The 10,102-nt window shown below is 55.3% G+C and overlaps 1 protein-coding gene across 2 annotated transcripts in view; it reads right to left on the reverse strand.

Annotated features, from left to right (window-relative positions):
• ndrg2 (NDRG family member 2) overlaps positions 1–6,681 on the reverse strand; it is a 116,363-nt gene extending 109,682 nt beyond the window's left edge. For both annotated transcript variants that reach the window (XM_068014455.1, XM_068014453.1), the window contains exon 1: positions 6,478–6,681. The gene's annotated coding sequence lies outside the window, so the exon portion shown is untranslated. The remainder of the gene's footprint in view (positions 1–6,477) is intronic.
• Between the last annotated feature and the right edge of the window lie 3,421 nt (positions 6,682–10,102).

The following is a 10,102-nucleotide window of genomic DNA, read 5'->3' on the forward strand; positions in this document are numbered from 1 at the left end:
TCTCTCTCTCTCTGAAGGAGCTCTCCCCTCAGACCCATTCCCCCCCATTCAGCCCATCACCCTGTGCTCTCTCTCTCTCTCTCTGAAGAAGTCTCCCCTCAGTCCATTCCCCCATTCGACCCATCGCCCTGTGCTCTCTCTCTCTCTCTGAAGGAGTCTTCCCTCAGTCCCATTCCCCCCATTCAGCCCATCGCCCTGTGCTCTCTCTCTCTCTCTCTCTGAAGGAGTCTTCCCTCAGTCCCATTCCCCCCATTCAGCCCATCGCCCTGTTATCTCTCTCTCTCTCTCTCTCTCTCTCTCTCTCTGAAGGAGTCTCCCCTGAGTCCCATTCCCCCCATTTGGCCCATCGCCCTGTTATCTCTCGCTCTCTCTCTCTCTCTCTCTCTCTCTCTCTGAAAGAGTCTCCCTTCAGTCCCAGTCCCCCCATTCGACCCATCGCCCTGTGCTCTCTCTCTCTCTCTGAAGGAGTCTTCCCTCAGTCCCATTCCCCCATTCAGCCCATCGCCCTGTGCTCTCTCTCTCTCCCTCTCTCTGATGTAGTCTGCCCTCAGTCCCATTCCCCCATTCGGTCCATCGCCCTGTGCTCTCTCTCTCTCTCTGAAGGAGTCTCCCCACATTCCCATTCTCCCCCATTCGGCCCATCGCCCTGTGCTCTCTCTCTCTCTCTCTCTCTGAAGGAGTCTCCCCTCAGTCCCATTCCACCCCCCCCCCATTCAGCCCATCTCCCTGCGTTCTCTCTCTCTCCCTCTCAGAAGGAGTCTCCCCACAGTGCCATTCCCCCCCCTTTTCGGCCCATCGCCCTGTGCTCTCTCTCTCTCTGAAGGAGCTCTCCCCTCAGTCCCATTCCCCCATTCAGCCCATCGCCCTGTGCTCTCTCTCTCTCTCTCTCTGAAGAAGTCTCCCCTCAGTCCCATTCCCCCATTCAGCCCATCGCCCTGTGCTCTCTCTCTCTCTCTCTCTGAAGAAGTCTCCCCTCAGTCCCATTCCCCCATTCAGCCCATCGCCCTGTGCTCTCTCTCTCTCTCTCTCTGAAGAAGTCTCCCCTCAGTCCCATTCCCCCCATTCAGCCCATCGCCCTGTGCTCTCTCTCTCTCTCTCTCTCTCTGAAGGAGCTCTCCCCTCAGTCTCATTCTCCCCATTCGGCCCATCGCCCTGTGCTCTCTCTCTCTCTCTCTCTCTGAAGGAGCTCTCCCCTCAGTCTCATTCCCCCATTCAGCCCATCGCCCTCTGCTCTCTCTCTCTCTCTCTCTCTCTCTGAAGGAGCTCTCCCCTCACTCCCATTCCCCCCATCTGGCCCATCGCCCTGTGCTCTCTCTCTCTCTCTCTCTGAAGGAGCTCTCCCCTCAGTCTCATTCTCCCCATTCGGCCCATCGCCCTGTGCTCTCTCTCTCTCTCTGAAGGAGCTCTCCCCTCAGTCTCATTCTCCCCATTCGGCCCATCGCCCTGTGCTCTCTCTCTCTCTCTGAAGGAGCTCTCCCCTCAGTCTCATTCTCCCCATTCGGCCCATCGCCCTGTGCTCTCTCTCTCTCTCTGAAGGAGTCTCCCCTCAGTCCCATTCCCCCCCCATTCAGCCCATCTCCCTGTGTTCCCCCTCTCTCTTTCTCTGAAGGAGTCTCCCCTTAGTCCCATTCCCCCATTCGGTCCATCGCCCTGTGCTCTCTCTCTCTCTCTCTCTCTGAAGGAGTCTCCCCTCAGTCCCATTCCCCCATTCGGTCCATCGCCCTGTTCTCTCTCTCTCTCTCTCTGAAGGAGTCTCCCCTCAGTCCCATTCCCCCCCCATTCAGCCCATCTCCCTGTGTTCCCCCTCTCTCTTTCTCTGAAGGAGTCTCCCCTTAGTCCCATTCCCCCATTCGGTCCATCGCCCTGTGCTCTCTCTCTCTCTCTCTCTCTGAAGGAGTCTCCCCTCAGTCCCATTCCCCCATTCGGTCCATCGCCCTGTTCTCTCTCTCTCTCTCTCTGAAGGAGTCTCCCCTTAGTCCCATTCCCCCATTCGGTCCATCGCCCTGTGCTCTCTCTCTCTCTCTCTCTCTGAAGGAGTCTCCCCTTAGTCCCATTCCCCCATTCGGTCCATCGCCCTGTGCTCTCTCTCTCTCTCTCTCTCTGAAGGAGTCTCCCCTCAGTCCCATTCCCCCATTCGGTCCATCGCCCTGTTCTCTCTCTCTCTCTCTCTGAAGGAGTCCCCCTCAGTCCCATTCCCCCATTCGGTCCATCGCCCTGTTCTCTCTCTCTCTCTCTCTGAAGGAGTCTCCCCTCAGTCCCATTCCCCCCCCATTCAGCCCATCTCCCTGTGTTCCCCCTCTCTCTTTCTCTGAAGGAGTCTCCCCTTAGTCCCATTCCCCCATTCGGTCCATCGCCCTGTGCTCTCTCTCTCTCTCTCTCTCTGAAGGAGTCTCCCCTCAGTCCCATTCCCCCATTCGGTCCATCGCCCTGTGCTCTCTCTCTCTCTCTGAAGGAGTCTTCCCTTAGTCCCATTTCCCCCCATTCGACCCATCGCCCTGTGCTCTCTCTCTCTCTCTGAAGGAGCTCTGCCTTCAGACCCATTTCCCCATTCGGCCCATCGTGTCTGTGCCGGTCTAACAGCCCTCCGTGTAAGAACATCTGCCTCCCCACCCCCGCGCCCCCCCACAACTAACCTCCCCCTTGTTCTCTTGCCGCTAACCCTAAATCGATGCCCCTCTCTGGTCTCTGCCTCACCCACCGGAGGGAAAAGGTTTCCCCGATTTTCGTTCTCGAAGCTCTCTCCTGATTTTGAGCCTCCTCCATCAGACCTCCCGTTAACCTGCCCTGTTCTGATGAAACATGGAACCTCTAGAGGCTCTCGTTGGAATGAAACTTTCTAAACTCTGGGATGATACAAGCGAATCATTCCTCCAAGGTCCCGCCATCCCTCGTAGAGTAAATCACCAAGTTATCGGCCCGGCTATTCAGCCGGAACGTCTGTTATCATTCAAATTGTTGCCGACCCTTTGAGTTTTGCCGGCCGGGTCTGGACAAATTTCAGTGAGGAGGACCCCACAGCCCTCTTGTTACCTCCCAGAAGATCCACACACTTGAGTGAGGCGTTTAGTGGAATTTAATGTCAAACCCCATGCGGGTGAATGTTGGAGATCCCGCAGCTACAGCCAGAATGGGGGCGGGAGGGAGGGGGGGAGCGGATTAACGCCAGGGCCCGGATTTCCACACCGCCCACAACCCCGCACCGCCCCTCCCCCACCCACAACCGTCCCCCATCAAACCAGCACCACTTTAAAAAAAAACAACACATTAACCAGGTCACACGTCTCATTTCTGAGTGTGGGGTCTTGCTGTGCTCCCCATGAGTGATACAAATGACAGCGTGTGAACAGAGACACCGCACTGCTGGTCTCCCCACCCACCCCCGACTGCCTCCCTTCACACCATGGGACCCCTCCCCACCCTCAGTCGCCACTCCCTCCCACCAGGAAGGCACCAGATACTGGGCCTGACCTTTGAACTGCAGACCCTTTGCATTGCGAGTGAGGGATATGGACTGACTGGAAACTCCCTCACAAACCACCCCCCCACCGCAACCTCTTCATTTCGAGGTGCCCTGCATCAAGGAGCTCAGACAGAAACCCGGGTCCCTCGATCAGGGGGGAAACCCACACAGAGACGAGCCTGGTACCTCAGACAAGATCAGGGTCCAATTCTGACCTCTCACCTCTCGTCTCTGCCTTGCTGGCACCTGACCATTTGCTCCTCGTGCCATCACTTGGAGGCAGGAGGGTGAGGGGTAGTGGGTGTTGGGTAGAATTCGGCCATCTCATGTACGTCAGACCCGGCGCACCAGACCGAATTAGTACATTTCCGAGTTTCACCACCATCTGTACTGATGTTAATCCAGCTCCCTCACACTGTCACTCAGTAACCCCTCTCCCCAGCACCCTGTGTTACTGACTGTATCTGTACTGATGTTAATCCAGCTCCCTCACACTGTCACTCAGTAACCCCTCTCCCCAGCACCCTGTGTTACTGACTGTATCTATACTGATGTTAATCCAGCTCCCTCACACTGTCACGCAGTAACCCCTTTCCCCCAGCACCCTGTGTTCCTGACTGTATCTGTACTGATGTTAATCCAGCTCCCTCACACTAACACTCAGTAACCCCTCTCCCCAGCACCCTGTGTTACTGACTCTATCTGTACTGATGTTAATCCAGCTCCCTCACACTGTCACTCAGTAACCCCTCTCCCCAGCACCCTGTGTTACTGACTCTATCTGTACTGATGTTAATCCAGCTCCCTCACACTGTCACTCAGTAACCCCTCTCCCCAGCACCCTGTGTTACTGACTGTATCTGTACTGATGTTAATCCAGCTCCCTCACACTGTCACTCAGTAACCCCTCCCCCCAGCACCCTGTGTTACTGACTGTATCTGTACTGATGTTAATCCAGCTCCCTCACACTGTCACTCAGTAACCCCTCCCCCCAGCACCCTGTGGTACTGACTGTATCTGTACTGATGTTAATCCAGCTCCCTCACACTGTCACTCAGTAACCTCTCCCCCAAGCACCCTGTGTTACTGATGTTAAATCCTGCCTTGTATTCTCTCGATAGGTAAGTCTTCTATCCAGTCGGGTACCGAGCCCCACACAGTGCAGCAAGAGCACAGGTTGCAATGCCCTGTTCTCTGTTTGCGGAACTCAGGCGGAGGGGGCGATTTTGGAGGGGGGTCACGGTCGTGCCTCGGTGCTGCTCAGATTAAAAGGTGGGGATGGGGTGCGAAGGGGGCTGTCGGGGGAAATGTATTAGAATTGCTGCTCCTGACCTTTGCCCATTGATGTTGTCTGCATCAATAGTGCATCAATTTAGTGGGGAGATTAAGACGAGCAGGATAGAGGCTACCGCCCCACCACCCCCCACCCCCCCCACTCGAGCCCCCACCCCCAGAGCGATGCATCCCCGAGTCAAATATCCCGCAGTGAGAAGCTGCGAGTGAGAATTATGAGTCAGGGTGCAGACATGGAGGTGGGGTATACGTGCGGATCTATTCATGGTATCAATGAGTCCAGCACACAGAAGAGATTACACATACGCTTGCACACAAAGCTTTCGGACCCTGCAACTCACTGCTCCCTCCTCCCTCCAAACCCCCCCACCCCAGCCAGTTCCAGCCACGCCCAGGGCCCCCTTAACCTGCCTGACCTTGAAGGCAAGGCACGGTCATTGTTGCCCAGGCTTTGAGGCACAGGGATGGGGCTAAACAAACAAACCCAGCTGCATCAGGAATCCTGATCGGTGTGGAATTTCAAGGAGAGACTTGAAATCCGGCAAGGCTCGAGAAATACCGGAGAGGCAGACAGAAAATACGGGAGCGGTAGACGGACCAGAGAGAGAGGGAGGGCTGGCACGCACATAGGCACACACACACACACACAAACACAGAGGCACACACACTGACACACAAACACAGAGATACACACACACACACAGACACACACACACAGAGATACACACACATACACAGAGACACACACACAGAGATACACACACATACACAGAGACACACACACACACACAGAGGCACACACACTGACACACAAACACAGAGATACACACACACACACAGACACACACACACAGAGATACGCACACACACACAGACACACACACACACAGATACACACACATACACAGAGACACACACACACACACAGAGGCACACACACTGACACACAAACACAGAGATACACACACACACACAGAGGCACATACACAGCCACACACACACACAGACACACTCACATACACAAACACACACAGACACACACACACACACACACAAACACAGAGGCACACACACAGACACACACACAAACATACACACAAACACAGAGGCACATACACAAACACACACACAGACATACACACACACACACACAAACACAGAGGCACGCACACACAGACACACAAACACACAGACACACACATACACACACACTGACATCAACATCCACACAGACACACACACAGACACATACAGACACAAACACACGCACAGACATACAGACATACACAGACACATACAGTCACAGACATCGACACACAGACAGACACACACAGACATCAACACCCATACAGACACATACATAGACACCCACACATGGACACACACACAGTTGGACACAGACTCACCCGCAGACACACACATAGAGGCACATACATACATCGACACAAACATGCAGAGACACAGACACACACATACACAGAGACACACACACACACATTAACATACACAGACACACACAGACACACAGATATCAACAGACACACATCAGCACGCACAGACACACACATACTCAGAGACACAGAGACCGACAGACACACAGACACATCGACATTCCTAGACACAGAGACATACACACAGAAACACAGTTATAAACATATGTACACAGACACACATGCAGGGACATATTGATATTCACAGCTGCAGAGACACACACACCATTTACCTCCAGCTGACGGTTTTATCCTTATTCCTCGCAAACTGGCGTTTTTTTTTTGTTTCGTCTCTCTCCTACCCTCTCTCCCTCTCCCTCTCCCTCCCTCTCTTTCTTTCTCTGTGTCAGTCTCCTCTCCTAGTCCTTTCTCCTCGGTGAATGCAGAGACATCAACAGCTCCCCGCCTTTGGAGCTGTCACTCAAACCGAGTCACGCAGAGCAGCTGAACCCAGCTCGGAGAGGGGAGGGTAGAGGGCCAGCTTGGAGAGGGGAGGGTAGAGGGCTACCTACGCTCACTCACTGAGTGGGTGGGGCGCTTTGTTGTTTGGCCAGCCTCGCCACAAACCTTGCAGGCTACAAATTCCAAACACATACCCTGAGAAGTCTCTCTGTCTCTCTCTCTCTCTCTCTCTACCTCGCTCTCCCCCACTCCCTCTCTCCCTATCTCTCGCCATCTCCCCCACTCCCTCTCTCTCTCTCCCTCTTTTCACCCTCCCTCACACCCTCTCTCTCTGTCTCTCTCTCCCTGTCCACCTCTCCTTCTCTCTGTCTCTCTCTCTATCTCTCTCTCTCCCTGTCCCACTCTCGCTGTCCCCCTCTCCTTCTTTCTGTCTGTCTCTGTCTCCCTGTTCACTCTCCTCTCTCTCCTTCTCTCTGTCTCTCTCTCTCTCACTGTCCCCCTCTCTCTGTACCCATTCCCCTCTCCCTGTGCCCTTCTCTTTCCCTCTCTCTCTCTCCCTGCCCTCCCCCCGTCCACCTCTCCTTCTCTCTTTGATCTCTCTCCCGCGTCCCCCTCTCTCTGTCCCCCTCTCCTCTCTGTCTCTATCTCACCATCCCCCTCTTGCTGCCCTCCCCCCGTCCGCCTCTCCTTCTCTCTGTCTCCCTGCCTCTCTTTTTCTGTCTCTCTCTCTCTCTTCCCGTCTCCATCTCTTTCTATCTATCTCTGTCTCTGTCTCTCTCTCTCTTCGCCTCTCTCTCTAAGTGATTGTTGTTAAGATATCCCAGCTGGAGCAGTCCCTGAGATTTAATGCATGGGCTGGGGAAGGTTTGGGAGGGGGTGAGGTGGTGGGGAGAGGGTCTATGGCAGGGCCCGCACCCTTTCTCCCTGGTCCTGGTAAATAATCTGTGCAGCCCTGGTTTCCTGTGTCTTCACACTCATAGACCCCTCTGCTGTGATGTGGGGAGAAGGCACAGAGGACAAGGCTGCACACCGCTAGACAGGCCTCCCATCAGGTGATGGGGAGGGGGGGTGGTAGTTGGGGAGGGGGGGGGGGGTGGGGGAGTCGAAGTGGAGACCACCAGTTCAAAAAAGTAAACTGCCCATCCCCCAGCCGGGCAATCAAAACCACCATCAGGGCTACTTAAAGGGGCAACGTGCAGTCTGGGCTTCCGAGAGCTGATTTAAAGGGGCAGGACACAGGGTTTCTGTAAGCAGATTTAAAGGGGCCGAACCACAGTTAGGGTTTCTACAAGCAGATTTAAAGGGGCAGAACACAATTAGGGTTTCTACAAGCAGATTTAAAGGGGCAGGACAGGGTTAGGGTGTTTGCGAATCTTAAGATGTCTGCTAACAGATTAAAACGAAGACGTTCCCTTTACACAAGAAAGCGGTGAGAATGTGGGACTCGTTTCCCCGTGGATGGAATGAGTCAGACGGAATCAGTTGCTCAAGAAAGAAAGCCAAGCATTGAAACAGCACCATTGACAACCCCAAGACATCCCAGCCTCTCCCCAATCTGTCCACGCAACTGGAGACCCTCACCCGCAGAACCAGCCTGGTAAATCTTTCCTGCACCCTCTCTAATCCCCTTCCGAAAGCGTGGGGACCGGAAGTTTTTTTTTGCGGGGGGGTGGGGGGAAGTCGGTCGAGGGATCAATATTGGCCCCAGGACACCGGGGAGAACTCCCCCAACACCCCCCACCCCCGCCCCCCCCCCACCCCACAACGCTCTTCTTCGAAATGGTGGCCGTGGGACCTTTTACATCCACCTGAGAGGGCAGACAGGACCCTCGGTTTAACACCTCACGTGGAAGTCGCCACCTCTGAGAGGGCAGCGCTCCCTCAGCGCTGGTACGGGGTGTGTTGGCCCTGGATAATGGGGCAAGGACAAGGTCCGCCCCCGGGGTCCAGTTCGGTCATCGGCTCCTAGGGCCCCTGCTCTCTCAGTGCATGGTGGGAGCAGGTGGCAGGGTACTTGGCTGTATTTGGGGGGGGGGTGGGTGCGGGGAGGTGGGTAGAGTGGGAGAGGGGCCTGGGAGCATTGACATAGACATAGAGAGATACAGCACTGAAACAGGCCCTTCGGCCCACTGAGTCTGTGCCGACCATCAACCACCCATTTATACTAATCCTACATTAATCCCATATTCCCTACCAAATCCCCACCATTCCCCGACCACCTACCTACACTAGGGGCAATTTATAATGGCCAATTTACCTATCAACCTGCAAGTCTTTGGCTGTGGGAGGAAACCGGAGCACCCGGTGGAAACCCACGCGGTCACAGGGAGAACTTGCAAACTCCGCACAGGCAGTACCCAGAACTGAACCCGGGTCGTTGGAGCTGTGAGGCTGCGGTGCTAACCATTGCTTGGGGAAAGGGTTGGCACAGGGCCCACCAACTAGCAGGGCTCATGACGCTCCTTTCCAACTCCCCCCCCCACCCCCAACCCCCGCTGTGCCCTGTGAGGGGACCATCTGTTGCCAGTCTAAAGAGGAGGCATCAGAGGATGAAAGGGGGGTGCTGCAGCTCGGGAGGAGGCCTTGGGCCTGTTACCATAGGAACGGGAGAAGGCCATTCAGCCCCTTGGGCCCGTTACCATAGGAACCGGAGGAGGCCTTTCAGCCCCTTGGGCCCGTTACCATAGGAACGGGAGAAGGCCATTCAGCCCCTTGGGCCCGTTACCATAGGAACGGGAGGAGGCCATTCAGCCCCTTGGGCCCGTTACCATAGGATCGGGAGGAGGCCATTCAGCCACTTGGGCCCGTTACCATAGGAATGGGAGGAGGCCATTCAGCCCCTTTGAAAATGTCTGATCTATACCTCAACAGTGTTGCTCCATATCTCTCAAAACCCTAACCCAACAAAAAAATCTATCAATCACAGTTTTGAAATTTCCAATTGACCCCCAGCCTCGGCGAATTTTTTGAGGGGGTGGTGGGAGAAAGTTCCAGATTCCCACTGGCCTTCGTGTGAAGAAGTGCTTCCCGACATCACCCCTGAAGGGCCCGGCTCTCATTATAAGATTCTGCCCCCTTGTCCTGGACTCCCCCCCCACCCCAGTCCCCCACCCCCACCCCGCTCCCCTGACCAGAGGAAATATTTTCTCTCTCTCGCTCTCTCCCCTCCCTCAGTTCCTCCTCGCACCCCCTCCCTGAGCTGTGCTGCCCAGCAAAGGAAGGCAGTTCTTTCGCACCCGCCGCCCGCCCCTCCCCCTCCCCCCCCCCACCCCCGCCGTTCCCCTCACCCCTTGCGTCACGTGTCGCCCTTAACAGTCATTTCACAGTCCCTGGAAACTAGAATGTTCTCTCTGAGCGCCGGAGCCCCGCCCTCGATTGCCCGATATCTCCCAACGCCAACAACTCGGGCTGCTTGTCGGCATTTTTCTCACGGAAAGGAGGTGGGCGTGAGCTATT

This window comes from Heterodontus francisci, chromosome 34 (assembly GCF_036365525.1).
Source record: "Heterodontus francisci isolate sHetFra1 chromosome 34, sHetFra1.hap1, whole genome shotgun sequence".
NCBI lineage: Eukaryota > Metazoa > Chordata > Chondrichthyes > Heterodontiformes > Heterodontidae > Heterodontus > Heterodontus francisci.